Here is a 7,444-nt window from a genome sequence, read left to right on the forward strand (position 1 = left end):
CTACAGTGTTAAAATTTTAATACTTAGCTTTTTCAATTTTGCAAAGAAAGGTTTACCTTGCTGCCCTAAGCTGTTTTTTTTTTTTAATCTAGCTTTACAGTTTAGGAATATTAAACATTTTTTAAAATTCCATGGAAGTTGAGATAAGCCCTAAAATATTTGCCAATAAAGAGCCACAAGTTTTCCTCAAGCTGTAAAGCGGCAGTGGGATATTAAATATTTAAAACACCCACAAAGTTTTCTCTCTGAGCTGCCAACCCTCTCTAAAGAAATGCATTAAAAGAATTCCCTCTAGTCTCCAAAAGATCCCCACATTTCATGAATAAAGGGTAATACCTTTTCCTCTACACTTTAACTAAATTTGAAATTTCTTCTTACTGAAAATCCTTAAAAAGTAAACATACGATGCTTTTCCTCATCATGCTATAGAGAGGCCTCCAAACAGATTTTCACTACATACAAATAACCAGGAGTTAGTTATTAGGAAGTGCCATATGTTTCTCAGTCTGGCACCTTGTACGTCAGCTGGAGTTTTCTTCCAGTTGGAGTGTGGTGTCAGACTGTAATACTAATAAATAAGACAAATAGTTCAGCATCTTTTGAAATTTCATAAATAGATTTTTGGGCATATTTAATTAAACAGACTTGGGAGCTGACATATGTTATATCCATATTTCATTTTGGGTAAATAAAACAGTGATCTAGTAATGGATAAACAACTTTCAATTATTTTTTGATATTAAGAATCTCTTAATTGTCATATTTTTCCCAAATTTGGCCTCCCGTTTTTCCTTCCTAGCCATTTACTTAGTTGTGAATTCTTCTTCCTTTTTTTCTACATTATTTTGGCTCAAGGTTATATTTCTTTCAGGCTCAAAGTATGATGGAAATATTAACTATTAAACAGCTATTTTTGATAATTATTTATTGAATACAATGATGTATAAATATTCATCTTTTAGAGCTGTTTCAGTCAACTTCTGTTGCTTTTAAAGATTCGTTTTGAGTCTATATTCATTTAATTTAGTATTAATCCTTGAAAATTATTTCTGCTCAACATATAATTGGTACTGTAGTAGCATCAAGAATGAAAGTAGTAACTAGCATTTTACTTAGGAATGTTTTAAGTATTTTGTTTGCTTCAAATCACATGATTAAACCAAAAAAATCACAGTACTGTTTAGTTCCAACTAAATGAAATGAATGAATAACAAAAGCAAATGTTAGAGAAAGAGTAGGCTTTTTGTACTGACTTGAAATATATAAACTAGCATCATAACATAGAGCTGTAAAATCTCTTTGGCTTCTTCCAAACATATTCAGAAGTTGAGTGAAATTAGGTCTGCAAGGCAGTCTCCAAAAATAGCTGCTGTAAGACTACACATTCAAGGATAATTTTTCTAGTTTGCTACTAGTGAAGCTTCTCTGATCTCATAGACTACTAGAAACAGGCACAGGGTTCTATCCTGAGTGTGAAACTGCCACTTGGTATTGCTTTATTGTAACTGCTATTTGCCATTGGTGATCAGTCTTCAGTTCCTTTAGGAGAGGAAGAGGATACAGTCTGAGTGGTTCCTGTTCTACTGGAAAAAATGTTGGCTGACATCAGCTCATTCTGTTCCTGTACCACCATACCATTTTCCCTGAATGTGCAGTGTAATTCTTCTCTCTGGAGTTCTTTGACTGCTGTAATAAATAGGATGCTACATAAGTGGTATTTTAGGACCTTTGAATCCAAGCCTCAGGATGATGATGGGGGTCAGGGGGAGCTTCTATTGTTTCTTTTTGAAACCCAGCTTCCGTGATAAAATAAGGAAGCCCTAGTCACTTTATAGATAGGTCCGCATGGAGAGTGCCTGAGGGCTCTATCTCAGCCCCCAGATGGTGGCTAACATCCACTTCTACCTGTAGGATTAAGGCCAATTGGACCTTGCAGCCGTTTCAACCTGTATCACGTGAAGTATGAAACCCCTCCGTGAGTGTACATGTATGGGCATATATGATTGGTGTTAACATGTGATTCCAAGTAAAGAGAAAATGAGACTTGGGTCAGAAAATGAGAATGAGATTTGCAGGATCAAGGTAGCCAGGCACAAGGACGGATGCAAGGCAAATTCAGCATTCTAAACCCCACAATGTTCAGTTTCTCGTGGAGAAGCTAAAGTCTTTTAGATTTGATTCTGTATATGATGTCCTTATTCAGCCCCTCAGATTTAAGAAGAGGATTAGTTAATTATCTAAAAAAAAAAAAACTTTTCTCTTTTTTAGTGGATCAATATGAAGAGGTGCCATAGCTTATGCAGAAAAGCTCTTATCCTCAGGCATGAATGTGTCCAGATTACACCATGTAGGTCAAGGATCAAATTCCCTCTACCCCATTGAATGTGTTCCATCGGCTTCTTAAACAGAGCATTGATCTGTCCCCTGTCCTTCTTTAGCACAAATTTGGTTCTACTGGTCTTATATTGCTTCCTTTCCCCATCCCTCTTCTACTATTCTAGAATGATCCTAATCATTTTATTTGCAAGAGGTGGGTTGAGGAACCCTTTCCCCCAACTTCTCAAAAGTATCACCTAAAAATCTACCTCTTCAAAATTCAGGACAATCCTAAATTTCACTACCATTACCAGTTGTAATGTCAATTTTTCTTTGCATTACTAAAGTATGTTATGCTAAAATGGGTCCAATTCTTTCCTTTTTTTCAATTGCTTTACAGAAGCTTTCTGTTCTTTGCATTGTGTGTTCTGTATCCTAGGCAACTGTTTCTCACCCCCCCACACTCTACAACCTGTTACAAAAAGACAGCCTCAGATACTGAATTAGTATGTCTTTTTATTGATTTCTATCAGAATATTATTAGGCTTGCAACTTTTCTGATGAAATTAATCTACCTGTGTAGATAGGGTCCCCCAACCTAAACCCAACACACAAAGATTCACACCTTGCAAAGGAAAAATGGTTTATTTCCTTGTATTGAGATACCAACAAGATTTTCTTAAATTATTTGCCGGTGTCTTCACAAAGATATGATTTATTGGGCTAGAGTTATTTTTAGATTGATAAAGATTTTTCCCTTATCAAAAATCTCAACGTGAGTTAGTGTAATGACTCAGGCCTACAATCCTAGTATTCTGGGAGACTGAAACAAAAAGATGGAAAGTTTCCAGCCTAGGCAATTTGATAATTTATCAAGACTTTGCCCAGAAAAAAAAAAAAAAAAAAAAGGCTGGTGCTTTTGCTCATTGTGAAGGTCCTGAGTTTAGTCTCCAGAATCCTCATCCCTCAAAAAACGAAAGATATCAGTACAAATTCTCAGAATTCTAAGGCATCTGAAAGAAAAATTATCAAGGATAGTGTACTATAAAATAAGCTCTCTGCAGATGACACAAATTCTACTCACCTAACTTTGTTAGTGATGGCTAGTAATGTGTGTCATATCCCTGACCCCATGGTCTCTCAAGTGTCTCCCTGGATGGATTTCTAAACTCACTGGCATGTGAGGTTCATTACTGCCTTTGTTAACTGCTGCTACTGGCTACTTTACACTTTAAATAAATGGTGTGGTGAAGTATACTTGCCCTTAAAGCTACTAACTATAGTGTCTCCATTACTTTTCTTATTGCTGAGACAAAATACCCAATACCCAAAATTAAAGAAGAAAGGTTAATTTCAGCTCACAATTTATAGGGGTTTCAGTTCATGATTGGCTAACTTCAAGGCAGGGTGGCATGACAGAAAGGAATCACAGAGGAGAAACAGTTCATAACAGGCAGAAGGCAGCAGAGCAGTGGCACAGCAAACTAGCAGTAAGTGTGGCCACAGCCCTTTTTCTGTTCCTTGTATTCTACCCAGGTTACCTGCCCTAAGAGCAGGTAGTACTCATGCCTAGGTAGGGCCTTCCCATTACCTATACCCAGAAGTATTCCAAACCAATCAGTGGGCTAATTTAGTAATCATATACCCTGACTCTCAGCTTCTCACACTTAATCGCAGCATCCCACACTATTTCGATCCAGTCACTCTGAAAATCCTCACCTATGACCACATGAAGCTTTGGGGAGACATCTACACACAAACCATAACAATTAGAACAATGACAGAGGAATGTCTTAATGAAAACTTATAAAAGAAAAACTAAAATGTACTGAAGAAGGAAGGAAATACTATTATATACTAAAACCAACAAGAAATCAAAGTTCAAAAATAACTGAAATCATTGTCATCATAAAACAATTCACACATTTATCAATATAAAAAAGTCAGAGAGTTAATGGCAGGCATCCAAGCCAATACAGTAATGCTGACACCAATTTAATTGTATCAAAAACTGTATATATATTGAGTTTAATGGCCAATCTATTTTAAAAAGTTAAACATATTATGAAATTATACATTCTAAAATAAACTATTGCATATATTTTGTTATCTCATTATAGTGGTTTTTGATGAGCTGTTCAAAAATGTGTTATCTAAAAGGTAATTTGCAAGAACTGTGAAATATTAGTCTTTTCTTAATGAAAACAACAGGAAATAAAAATTATCTTTCAGGTGTTTAAAAAAACAGCAAAGCTAGCTGATAAAAACGTGACAGCAGCACAGAAGTAGAATAAATCAATTTCTTGTTTAATTTAGTAAAATGCCCAGCTTTCAAGCATGGAAAGAAGTTTATTTGAAAAACCAAGACCCTTGGGTAGATAAAGGTCATTTTTGTATTAAAAAGGATAATGCATTATTTGCAAAATATCACTCTTTCTACACATTTGTGATGAGTTTCTTGAAAATTAATGATAGTATTAAAAATTGCTGTTGTCAGGCCCTGTAGATTTTGACAATGTAGATTGTAACACACTATATTACTACACTATTAAAAATATTAAAAGGAAAGTAAAAAAGCTGATGACAGATTTTTTACCTTTATATTAACATGTACCTATTGCAAAAGACATTTCATTTGATAAAAGGAAAAAAAATAAAGGATGGTGTGGAAAAGCATTTATTAAAAATTCAAATGACCTTTATTGTAAATAAATTTAGGACCTCAAGTTCAATTTATTTTTACCTTATGCAGTGAATTTTTTTCTACCATGATGTTCCAAACTTTTAAAATGATAAAGTGCCTTCTGAATTGTTAAATCAAAAATAGAGAATTATAATCAAGAATGAGAATTGACTTTTTAAAAATAAAATCCTGATTACTTGGACATGGTGCATGAGTTTCCTCTAGGTTAACCAAGTAATTTACTAGAAAGTTTATTCTTAAGCACTTCAGATAATGTATGGGGGTATTCACAATGACCATGTTTCAATATTTTCATACTCTATATTGAAATCAAGGAGGCAGAGAGAGTGAATGATAGATACCCTTTGTGTATGTATCTTCAGAAAAAGAGCCAATGAGAATATTTAGGTAGAAAATAGATAGGTAGATATTATAAAGATTGATTCATTTGCTTATCATGGAGGCTAAAAATATCTGCAACATATGAACTTTTTTCAAATGTTAGCCCAAGAAGATATTAGTGAAGTTTCAGACCAATCCAAGCCAAAGGACTGAAAATTAAGAGAACCAATGGTATATGTCCTAGTTGAAGCCTGAAGGGACAAGCACCAGGAATATGATGTTCAAGTATAGGAGAAGATAGGGGTCTTAATGAGACAGGAGATTAGAGTGTGAGAAAACTGCCTGGGGAAGTAGGCATGACCTATTAAATACAAGATCCAGGAACACCTGCACAGAATAGTTCCCAAAGCCCTGCATGTGTACTTCTCATGAGAATTTGAGCAGGTTTTTGATAGGATGGCCTAGACCTCATGTCAGCCTGAGGTATGGGATCCCAGCACCATCTCTCAGGACACAGATGTAGAAGTTCTTGCAGGTTTCTTTGAAAATTTTTTTCTCATTGAGTTTATTGGTACTTTTTAAGTATACAGTACAGTTGCATTTATCATTCCAATCTTTTACCTTTATATTACAGATCTTGGTACTCATATTTTCCTCCATACTCCTGCCCTCTCCTTTCACTCCCTCTACCCTTCCATATTTACAAAGACTTTGTTTCCATTTTTTCATTTTCTCATATTTTTTATTTTCCCTTATTTCTTTCCACCTACCCTTCCCACTTCCCTACTCCTACAGCCCTTTTCTTCCTGTTTCACATTGTCAATTATACAATTTGAACCTTGTTTACACTTTTAGTTTTTCACACCAGAGAAACTATCCAGTATTTGCACATGTGTGTCTTATTTAATCCCAGTTGTTGATTCTTTGTGCTAGTTTTAGTGCTACTGAGTATTTGTTCATAAATTCTTTTCCTATTCCAGTGTCTTCGAGAGTTATGGCTAATTTATCTTCCAGCAAGTTTAGTGTTTCTTTTTTAATATTTAGATATTTAATCCACTTGGTTTTTACTTTAGTGCATGGTGAAAGATAAGGGTCTAGCTTTAATCTTTGGCAGGTTGAGATCCAGTTTTTCCAACACCATTTATTAAAGAAGCTATCTTTCCTCCACTGAGGATGGTTGGCTCCTTTGTCATGGATGATGCAGTTGAGTACATCTGGAGTTGTTTCTGTATTTTCCAATCTATTTCATTGATCCTCAGGTCTGTTTCTTTGCCAGTACCATGCTGTTTTTATTACAATAGTTTTGTTGTATATTTTCAAAGTGGGGGAGTGTGATATCCTCTGCTATGTCTCTGATGCCTAGAATTGCTTTTGCTATTCTAGGTCTCTTCTGGTTCCAAATGATTTTTGTATTATTTTCTCAAGTTCTGTGAAATATACTGTTGAAATTTCAATCAGAATTACATTGATTCTGTGTAGCAGTTTTGGTAGTATGACCATTTTCACTGAGTTGATTCGTCCTAAAAAAGCAGGGGTAGCTATCTTATTCACAAAGTAAATTTCAAGATGAAACTGATTAAGAGAGTCAAAGAAGGCCACTGTCTCCTTGTAAAGGGAACAATTCAAGAGAAAGAGATGATAATCATAAATATATATGCACCAAATATCAATGCCCCCGCTATATAAAACAAATATTAAGGAACATGAAAAGCCAAATAAACACTAATACAATTGTAGCAGGGGACCTAAATAACCCACTATCACAAATAGACAGATCATTGAGACAAAAAAATCAACAAAAATATCCTAGAACTAAACTAAGGTTTTGAACATATAGACTTAATAGACATCTGTAGAGTGTTTCACCCCACAAAGCCAGAATATACATTCTTTTTAGCTGCACTTGGTTTGTTATCCAAAATTGACCACATACTAGCTCATAGAACAGGTTTAAATAAATGCAAAGAAATCGAAGTTATCCCATGTATATTATCAGACCATAGTGCATTTAAGGGAGAGATCATTTTAAATAAATGCAAAGAAATCGAAGTTATCCCATGTATATTATCAGACCATAGTGCATTTAAGCTGGAGATCAATAGC

General features: G+C 34.8%; 1 pseudogene; it reads left to right on the plus strand.

The window, feature by feature from the left end:
- The first annotated feature begins 1,373 nt into the window (after positions 1-1,373).
- On the plus strand, positions 1,374-1,573 carry LOC117284558 (annotated as a pseudogene).
- Positions 1,574-7,444: the final 5,871 nt, after the last annotated feature.

Source organism: Fukomys damarensis, unplaced genomic scaffold, assembly GCF_012274545.1.
Source record: "Fukomys damarensis isolate Sample0158 unplaced genomic scaffold, DMR_v1.0_HiC HiC_scaffold_37, whole genome shotgun sequence".
NCBI lineage: Eukaryota > Metazoa > Chordata > Mammalia > Rodentia > Bathyergidae > Fukomys > Fukomys damarensis.